We start from the raw sequence: 10820 nt of genomic DNA on the forward strand, positions 1-10820 counted from the left end.
AAGATTCATGTTTTGAGAAAGACTTTAGACTTGATCTCAAATGAACATGAGTATGATCCCCGGACATATGACAAAGCACTCCAAGATAAAGATGCATATCTTGGCCAAGAGCAATGAATACAAAATTAGAATATATGTATTCTAATAAAATCTGGAAGCTTGTAGTACCACCAAGTGGTGTAAAAGTCATAGGGTGAAAATAAGTCTACAATAAAAAAAAAGGGGATAGACGGGAAAGTAGAAACTTTCAAAGCAAGGCTTGTTAAAAAAGGGGAAACCTTTTATCGGTAGCCATGCTTAATTCTATCCAGATTCTTTTATCTATTGCTGCTCATATAGACTATGAGATTAGGCAAATGGATGATAAGACAGCTTTCCTTTATGGAAGTCTTGAAGAATGCATTCATATAAAGCAACCAGAGAGGTTCATTGCAAAGGGTAAAAGAGTATTTTTGTTTATAAGCTCAATCAGTCTATGGATTAAAGCAAGCTTCAAGGTCTTGGAACATCCGGTTGTAATCCAGTCTTATGGATTTAGTTACCGGATAAGTCTTGTGTATATAAGAACTGTGATGGAAGCGTGGTGGTATTTCTTGTACTATGCGTAGATAACATTTTTGGTAGTTGGAAACAATATCAAAGTGTTGTCGGAAGTAAGGGTATGGTTGTCCAAACAATTTGATATGAAGGACTTGGGAGAATGCATATATTCTTGGGATCAAAGGGATCGCAAGAAAAGAATATATTTTACTTATCCCAAGCTTCATAAATCGAAACAATCTTAGCTCGTTTTAGCATGCAGAACTCCAAGAAAGGTTTCTTACCTTTTAGGCATGGAGTAGCTTTATCTAAAGAGATGTCTCAGAAGACATCAAAGGAAATAAAGGACATGAAGGTAGTTCCTTACGCTTCGGCTGTCGGAAGCCTAATGCATGCTATGCACGAGATCAGAGATCTGTTTTGGGCATAGTTAGCAGATATCTAAGTAACCCTGGACAAGGACATTGGACTGCAGTAAAACATATATTAGTACCTTAGAGGCACTTGAGATTATATGCTAGTTTATTAGGCAGTTAATTTGGTCCCTGTGGGTTGCATAGATTTTGACTTCCAATCGGATAGAGACAATAGAAAGTCGACCTCGGGGTTTTTGTGTTTACTTTAGGAGGTAAAGTCATAACTATGGAAGAGTGATAAGCATAGGTGTTTTTCTGGACTCCACCATAGAAGCTTAGTATATGGCAAACCTCTGAGGTAGTCATAAAAGCTGAATGACTCAATAACCTCGAGATAGACTTAGATATGATTTCTGGTTTGTCCAAAGATTATTATAATTTATTGTAATAATATTGGTGCAGTAGCAAACTCGAAGAAACCATAAGTCCATAAGGTAAGTAAACACAATAGAGCGCAAGTACCACCCAATACGAGAAATCGTATAAACGAGGAGAAGTTGTTGCCGCCTAGATTGCATCAGGTGATGACCTATAGATCCTTTCACTGAGGTCCTTAAGGCAAAAAGTTTTTTGATGGGCATGTTGAAGGGTTGGGAATCAGATGTATGGCAGCATAGTCTTTTAGTATAAGTGGGAGATTGTTGGAGTGTATACTAAAAGCCTAGCTTTTGTATATACATTTATAAGAATCACATTGGTCAAGTGTCTACATTTGTATATACCAAATGTAGATGTTCAATTAATTTATATTGTAGATAACATGGTGTGTGGTGTCACACACAGAGGATCATGTTATCAGTACCTTATAAATTATAAACAGTAGCTCACGACCAAGATGGAAAGGAACAAACCATTGGAAGGTCGTAGTGTAATTAGATATTAGTTTATCTTAACTATATAATTACACTAGTACACTTAGAGTGTATTGAGTAGGACCATTAGAGGTCGTTTCTTTTATACTGACTTTATAAAGAAATAAAGACCTCAGTTATTATGGAAGTGTGTGCTCTTAATCCTAATATAATAACAAGCACATATATTTGATATTTATTTCTTTAATTTATCAATGGGTGAGATTTAGTTCGATAAATCAATAAGCCCGATAAGTTGGGAAATGATATCACTTATAGTGTGTGTTGTTGATTATAGAAGGAAACTGTGTCCTAGTGATCTAGGTTGATAATGTCCCCAAGAGGAGCTCATAAATATTGTCATGTTAAACCCTGCAGGTGGACTTAGTCCGACATGACGATAAGGTTGAGTGGTACTACTCTTGGACTAAGATATTAATTAAATGAGTTGTCAGTAACTCGCTTAATTAGTGGACATTTGACATCTTAAACACAGGGAGACTAACACACTCATAATAAGAAGGAGCCCAAAATGTAATTTGGGATTGGTGCGGTAGTTCAATAATAGTTCTTTAGTGGAATGAATTATTATTGATGGAATTAAGTTGTGTGTTCGGGGCGAACACGGGAAGCTTAATTTCATCGGGAGACCAAAACCAATTCCTCCTCTCGGTCCCTATCGTAGCCTCTTGTATATAGAGATTTATACCCACCACATACCCACCTTCTTACCCAACCAATAGGGGCCGGCCAAGCTAAGCTTGAAGCTCAAGCTTAGGGTGGCCAAGCCTAAAGGTTGAGCCCAAGCTTAGGTGGCCGACCACATCATATTAAAAAGGATTTTTTATTAAAATTATTTCTTATGTGGATATCATAGTTTTAAAAGAGAGTTTAAAAATTAAAATTTTCCTTTTAAAGCTTTCTACAAAAGATTAAGAAAAGATTTGAAATCTTTCCTTATTTGTAGATTGAAAGGAGATTTTATTTTTAAGAAAAACTTTCCTTTTTAACCATGATAATAATTTAAAAAAGAAGTTTAAAAATTAAATATTCTCTTTTATTAGTTTCTACAAAAGATTAAGAAAAGATTTGATATCTTTCCTTATTTATAGATTGAAAAGAGATTTTAATTTTTAGAAATAACTTTCCTTTTGGAAATTATCCACATGTTTAAAAGAAGAATTTTAATTTATAAAATTTCTTTTTTATTAACCAATCATGAAAGGATAAAAATTATTGGAGAAACTTTTATAAATTTCTGGAGACAAATTAGGAAGTTTTAATTCTTGTGTGAATTAAATATTTCCTTGTTTAGGGGAGAAAGTGGCCGGCCATTATTATTAAAAGAAGAAAATTATTTTTTAATTAAAATAATTTTTCTTTTTTATGACAAAAGAATTAAGGAATTTTTTTATTAAAATTTCCTTATTTGCCAATACCAAGGATTATAAAAGAGGGGGTAGAGGTGCCTTCACGGGTGATCAACTCTATTATTCTTCTCCTCTCTTTTCCTTCTTGGTGGCCGGCCCTAGCTTCTTCCTCTTCTCTTCTTCTTATGGCCGGCGGCAACCTCTCTTGGAGCTCTTGATGGTGGCCGGTTCTAGCTAGGAGAAGAAGGAGAGAAAGGTGGTTTTGTTTCTTGCATCCCTTGGAGCTTGGTAGTGGTGGCCGGACCTCTACTTCTCTTGGAGAATTGTGGTGGCCGAAACTTGCAAGGAAGAAGAAGGTGCTTGGTGGTTCTCATCTCGGAAGATCGTTGCCCACACAACGTCCGAGGTTAGAAGAGGAATACGGTAGAAGATCAAGAGGTTATTTTTGCTTACAAAGAAAGGTATAACTAGTAATTGTTTTCCGCATCATACTAGTTTTTCTTTGTATAGTTATTTATGGAAATACCAAACACAAGAGGCATATGATTCTAGAGTTTTCGAAATAGTTTTCTTTTCGAGTTTGTGTTTTCTTCTTTTTCGAATTTGTGATTCGATTGTTCTTTTTGGTTAACCTAGAGTTATTTAAGGAAATAAATATTAGCTTTCCTTAAAAGGCTTTGCCTAGGCGGTGGTGGTTGCTCCCATATCCAAGAAGGCCATGTGCCTCGCCATGCAGTCCTGGAAGCTAATTTTGGAAATTAATATTTATGGAATTAATAACTTAGGTAGATTTGAATCAATAGTGTTAAGTTCCGCTTATGATTCAAATCTAAACCATTAAGAACAGATAAGTTAAATTTGGAATCAATGATGTTAAGTTCCGTCTGCGATTTCTTATTTAACTTTTAAAGAACACAATAGGTTATTTAAGGAAAGGTTCGACACTTGTACAAAAAATTTTGTACAGTGAAACCGGTACGTTTTTCTAGGACTAACCAACACGAGCGTCAAGAGAACGGTCCCGACCGTCCGCTCGGGAAGAAGAAAATAGAAGCAATACTTCCCGAGGCGAGATCAACATCATAGCTGGTGGGCCGACCGGAGGAGACTCCAATCGAGCCAGAAAGGCGAGAGTCCGGCAGCTCCAGATCCATGCAGTCGGATGTAGCCGAGAACGAGCGGAGGGACCCGAAATCAGTTTCGGGCCCAGGGACTTGGAAGGAGTTGAAGTGCCCCACGATGACGCTCTGCTCATCAAAGCGGTAATAGCCAACTACACTATTCACCGCGTATTTATTGACACAGGAAGCTCGGTCAACATCATATTTAAGAAGGCGTTCGATCAACTACAAATTGACCGAGCCGAGCTGCTGCCCATGACAACCCCGCTATACGGGTTTACGGGCAATGAAGTCCTGCCGGTCGGGCAAATCCGGCTAGCTATCTCGCTGGGAGAGGAGCCGCTCAGAAGGACGCGGACTGCAGACTTCGTGGTGGTCGACTCTCCCTCATCATACAACGTTATTTTGGGACGACCGGCGCTCAGCGAGTTCCGGGCGGCCGTCTCCACCTTCCACCAGAAGATCAAATTCCCCGTCGAAGACAAAGTGGGAGAGGTACGGGGAGACCAACTGGTAGCTCGGCGATGCTACATTGAAATGGTCCGAGCAGAAGCAAGTTCCGCTTGGAAATCGCCACGGATCGAGGTGAATGCTATAACTGAAAAGCCTCCCTCTTTAGTTTATGAAGAAAAAGAGGAAGTGCAGATACACCCAACCCGATCGGCGGCTACGACATTCATCCGATCTGGAGGTGAAGCGAAAGAGGAGCTGATCCAATGCCTCGAAGAAACCATGATGTCTTCGTCTGGTCGACACATGAGTTGCCCGGAATTTCACCAAGTATAGCGCAGCATGAGCTCCACGTCCGACCGGACGCCATCAAGCAGAGAAAGAGATTTCAGCGTAATGCCATCATCTCAGGCGAGGTGGAGAAGCTCGAAGCCGCCATATACGCGAGGTGCGGTTCAGGAACGTAGTATTAGTCTCAAGCCGGGCAACAAGTGGAGAGTATGCATAGATTTTCGAGATCTCAACAAAGCTTGCCCGAAGACTTTTATCCTGCCTCGGATAGATCGGCTATGGCCGGCTGCGAATTAATTTGTATGCTCGACGCTTACCAAGGCTATCATCAAGTGCCGCTCGCCCGTGAAGATCAAGAAAAAGTTAGCTTCGTGACGGCCGACGGCACCTATTGCTATAATGTGATGCCGTTCGGATTGAAGAATGCGGGAGCCACATATCAGCGCTTGATGAATAAAGTATTCAGAGAGTAGATCGGGCGAAATCTAGAAGTGTATGTGGACGACATTCTCATCAAGTCCGTCCGAGCGGCCGATCTCTTCAAAGACATGGAGGAAACCTTCCGAACGCTGCGCAAATATGGAGTCACGCTAAATCCCAGAAGTGCCTGTTCGGAGCAAAAGGAGGGCGTTTTCTGGGGTACATAGTGACCGAGCGGGGAATCGAAGCAAATCCCAGCAAGGTGAAAGCTCTACAAGACATGCCGCCTCCAAGAAATACAAGGGAAGTGCAACGTTTGACCGGTCGGATAACCGCTCTGTCCTGATTCATCTCCAAAACTGTCGACCGGAGCCTCCCTTTTTTCAAAATCTTGCGCAAGGCCACAAGGTTTCACTGGGATGAAGAATGCGATCGGGCGTTCGAAGACTTGAAGGCATATCTGAATTCTCTCCCGGTATTGGCCAAGCCGGCTGCGGGTGAGCCACTTTGTATTTACTTGTCTTCAACCGAGCAAGCAATCGGCTCGGCATTAGTAAGGGCGAGCGGAGAAGAGCCCGTGTATTTCCTTAGTCACATTTTAAAAGATGCTGAATCTCGCTACACTGGGCTCGAAAAGCTAACTTTTGCTTTGGTCCTCGCCGCTCGGCGCCTTTGCCCATACTTCCTGGCGCATACCATCATTGTTAAAACCAACAGCCCGCTCGGGCGTGTGTTACTGAATCCAGAAGCATCCGGGCGGCTCATCAAATGGACGACGGAGTTAAGTGAATTTGACATCCAATACCAGCCCCGCTCGGCAATCAAAGCGCATTCCTTGGTAGATTTTGTGACTGAAGTGCAGAATTCGGAGCCGGAAGCCATGTGGAAAATATTTGTGGACGGATCGTCCACTCGGCTCGGAAGCGGGATTGGAGTGTTGTTGCTCTCCCCTCAAGGAGAAAAGATGCACTTATCCGTCCGGCTTGATTATAGAGCTACAAATAATGAGGCAGAGTATGAGGCCCTTATAGCCGGCTTACAGGCCGCTCGGCATGTAGGTGCCGGTCGGGTAATGCTGCATTCAGACTCTCAATTGGCCGCTCAGCAGCTCACAGGCACCTTCGAGATTAACAACGCTCGGCTCAAACTTTATGCCGAGGCCTTCGAAAAACTCAAGGTCGACTTCAGAGAGGTAATTATCCAAAAGATACCCCGAGCCGAGAATCAAGCGGCAGATGAATTAGCTAAACTGGCGAGCTCAATAACGTCGATCGGCATCCAGCAGCCAATTGAACAAGTATCCTTGGTGGCGCACGTCGACCGGATGGAAGGCCTCACGTTTCCAAGCGACTGGAGGACACCCATCATAGAGTTCCTCCGCTCGGGCACCACGCCATCCAATGAGCATGAAGCCCAGCTGCTAAGGAGGAGAGTCGTCCGGTTCACACTCATCGGCGATCAGCTTTACAAGAAGGCTTTCTCACGCCCGCTGTTGAAATGTGTGAGCTCGGAGGACTCGGCTTACATCCTCCAAGAGGTACATCAAGGATCATGCGGAGGGCATCCGGGCGGACGATCACTAGCTAAGAAGATCCTGCTAGCTGGATACTTTTGGCCGACTTTACAAGCGGATGCCGCTCAGACCGTGTCGACGTGCCTTTCGTGCCAGAAGTACCATAACTTCTCCCACCGACCGGCAGAGGAAATGAAGGCATCAACAGTTTCGTGTCCGTTCGATCAATGGGGAATGGATATTGTTGGTCCATTTCCAATGGCGACCGGACAACGAAAATTCTTATTGGTGGTGGTTGATTATTTTTCCAAGTGGGTGGAGGCCGAGCCGCTAGCCAAGATCACCGAGCAGATGGTCAAGAAATTTATTTGGCAGAACATCATCTGTCAGTTCGGCATCCCCCGTCGACTTATCTCCGATAATGGGCGGCAATTCACGGGAAAGTTGCTCGAGGATTGGTGCAAAAGCTATGGCATCGAGCAACACTTCACATCCGTGGCATATCCCCAGAGCAATGGTCAAGCCGAAGTAGCCAATCGGGAAATTCTTCGTATTCTGCGCGCTCGGCTCGACCATTTTCAAGGAAGTTGGGTGGATGAAGTGTCGGGCGTCTTATGGGCCATCCGAACGACTCCAAAGGAAGGGACGGGCGTCACGCCTTTCCACCTGGTGTATGGCGGTGAAGCGGTCATTCCTGTTGAAGCCGGCGTCGAATCCACTAGGATCCAAAATTATGATGAGGACAACGCCGAGCGGAGGAACATGGAGCTGGACTTGGTCGAAGAAGAAAGAGCCAAGGCGTCCGTTCGGCTGATGGCGTACCGGCAGCGGATGAAGCAAAACTACAACCGCCGCATAATCCCCAGATCATTCCAGGTCGGCGTCAAGCCGGTCGGCGACGTTGGCAAGCTAGAGGCACCATGGGCGGGCCCCTTCAAGGTTATTGAAAAGCTCCGCTCGGGCGCTTATTATTTGGAGGATGAAGACGGGCGTCAACTGGACCGGCCGTGGAGCGCGAATCATCTCCAGCCTTATCGGGCTGGGTGAAAGGTGCACTAATGTAACTTATTTTTGCATATATTTTGGTCGTCCGTACCCTTGTAATGCAGGAAGCAAAATTAATTCGAAGGATGGCCAATGGGTTTGCCGAGCGGCTATATTGAAGTTAGCCTTAAAGAAGATCGTCGAGCTCCGACGTTAAATATCGAGAGACGAGCCGGCGTCTATAAACGTCCAAGCGGAAGACCGTCGAGCTCCGACGTTAAATATCGAGAGACGAGTCGGCGTCTATAAACGTCCGAGCGGAAGATCGTCGAGCTCCGACGTTAAATATCGAGAGACGAGCCGGCGTCTATAAACGTCCGAGCGGAAGATCGTCGAGCTCCGACGTTAAATATCGAGAGACGAGCCGGCGTCTATAAACGTCCGAGCGGAAGACCGTCGAGCTCCGACGTTAAATATCGAGAGACGAGCCGCGTCTAAACGTCCGAGTGGAAGACCGTAGAGCTCCGGACGTTAAATATCGAGAGACGCCGGCGTCTATAAACGCCCGAAGCGGAAGATCGCCGAGCTCGACGTTAAATATCGAGAGAGAGCCGGCGTTAAATAATCCGAGCGGAAGATCGCCGAGCTCCAACGCGTTAAATATCGAGACGAGCCGCATCTATAAACGTCCGAGCGGAGATCGCCGAGCTCCGGCGTTAAATATCGAGAGACGAGCCGGCGTCTATAAACGTCCGAGCGGAAGATCGTCGAGCTCCGACGTTAAATATCATGAGACGAGCCGGCGTCTATAAACGTCCGAGCGGAAGACCGTCGAGCTCCGACGTTAAATATCGAGAGACGAGCCGGCGTCTATAAACGTCTGAGCGGAAGACCGTCGAGCTCCGACGTTAAATATCAAGAGACGAGCCGGCGTCTATAAACGTCCGAGCGGAAGATCGTCGAGCTCCGACGTTAAATATCGAGAGACGAGCCGACGTCTATAAACGTCCGAGCGGAAGATCGTCGAGCTCCGACGTTAAATATCAAGAGACGAGCCGGCGTCTATAAACATCCGAGCGGAAGATCGTCGAGCTCCGGCGTTAAATATCATGAGACGAGCCGGCGTCTATAAACGTCCGAGCGGAAGACCGTCGAGCTCCGACGTTAAATATCGAGAGACGAGCCGGCGTCTATAAACGTCTGAGCGGAAGACCGTCGAGCTCCGACGTTAAATATCGAGAGACGAGCCGGCGTCTATAAACGTCCGAGCGGAAGACCGTCGAGCTCCGACGTTAAATATCGAGAGACGAGCCGGCGTCTATAAACGTCCGAGCGGAAGACCGTCGAGCTTCGACGTTAAATATCGAGAGACGAGCCGACGTCTATAAATATTCCGAGCGGAAGAAAAAAAAAAGAAGAAGACTGCAAGTGTCCGAGAAGTTCGCCGCCAATATCGTTCGACCGACTCTACGTCCGCTCGGCTCAGGGCCCAAAGGTTGTCGGGTTATAGCGAGCGATCCCTGCTATCAAAGCGGAATGTTACGCGTCCGAAATATTTAGCCGAGCGGAAGGGCATCACCAAGTACTTAGCAAAAATTCCTTTCGAATGCCAGAGGTGTGATAATAGGTAAGCGGGCAACACACATATTAACTAGCAAAAGGACAAAGTGCAAAAGGATAAAGTGCGCGAAAGGAAAACATTGCATTAAAAATAAAACCTTAGGCCGGGCGGCCTAAGTACAAAAGGGATCATATTTAGCCGAGTGGCCAAATTACAAAAGTTACTCGATATAATCGTAGAGGGTCTCGGGGATGTTATCTAAAAGCGCCACCTGATCGCCGGCCGGAATATTAGTGGACTCCGGAAGAAGGCCCTTCGACTTCAGATAGGTCATGGTGGCAGTCATGGCCAAGTCGAAGGCTGTGTACATCCGCTCGCAGATTTTCTCCGAGAATTCGGGCGATCGGATGTAGCCCTGTCGTAGAGCGGCGACTTGACTCGGCTCGGCATCCTGATATTCTTTGAAAGCCGCCTGGGAGCCAGTGAGGGCCTCGTTCAGATTCTTAAGCTCTTCCGCGTCGGCCGAGCAGCCCGCCTTCTCTCTGTCGAGCTGCTCCATCAGCTCTTTTACCTTCAGCTCCAGGCCCCGAGCCTCCACGTTCTTTTTCTCCAGATCGGAGATGGCCGTATTTTTTCGAGTCGTGGCCAGGGTTAATTTTGTGTCGAGCGACTTAACTTGTCGCTCGGACTCAGCCAAGGCGTGGGCCTGATCGGCTGTTTTCTTCTGTTCGGCCGCCAGCATATCTTGAGCCTTCTTCAGCTCCTTTTGCAGCTCGGAGTAAGACGGTCCTTGAGGGCCGGACGGACCAACCGCTGCCTTCAGTTGCCGCAGCTCTTCATCCACCAAGGCCAAGCGGTTGGAAACCGTGATTTCCTCTACCCATCTCTGACGAGAGGAATTAGAAGCTGTTATTGGCCGATCGAGAGGAATGAAGACAAAACTTGGTAGATTACAAACTTACCCCCGTAGCCTGCTGCATATGGCTATTAGCCAAATTCCCGACGGGGATCAGGGCGACGCGTGCCCGAGCGTCGGCCCACATCTCGGCGAGAGGCCCCTTCAGGGTGATAGTGTGCTCGGGCGCAGTCGGTTGGTCGGTCTCTGGCAGCAGCTCTTCAGTCGGGAGATGAAGAGTGACCCGAATGGTGCGACCATGACCGGGGGTCGTCCGACCGGCTGTCGGGAGGGGATCAGAAGCCGGCACCGAGAACTGCGAATGAATGGTCGAGCGTTGGACTGGTTGACGAGCGGGCGGAAGAGTGCTGACTGGAATAGCCTCAATTGGCGCGGCTGGCTCGTCCC

The sequence above is a fragment of the Zingiber officinale genome, chromosome 9A (genome assembly GCF_018446385.1).
Source record: "Zingiber officinale cultivar Zhangliang chromosome 9A, Zo_v1.1, whole genome shotgun sequence".
Taxonomy (NCBI): Eukaryota; Viridiplantae; Streptophyta; class Magnoliopsida; order Zingiberales; family Zingiberaceae; genus Zingiber; species Zingiber officinale.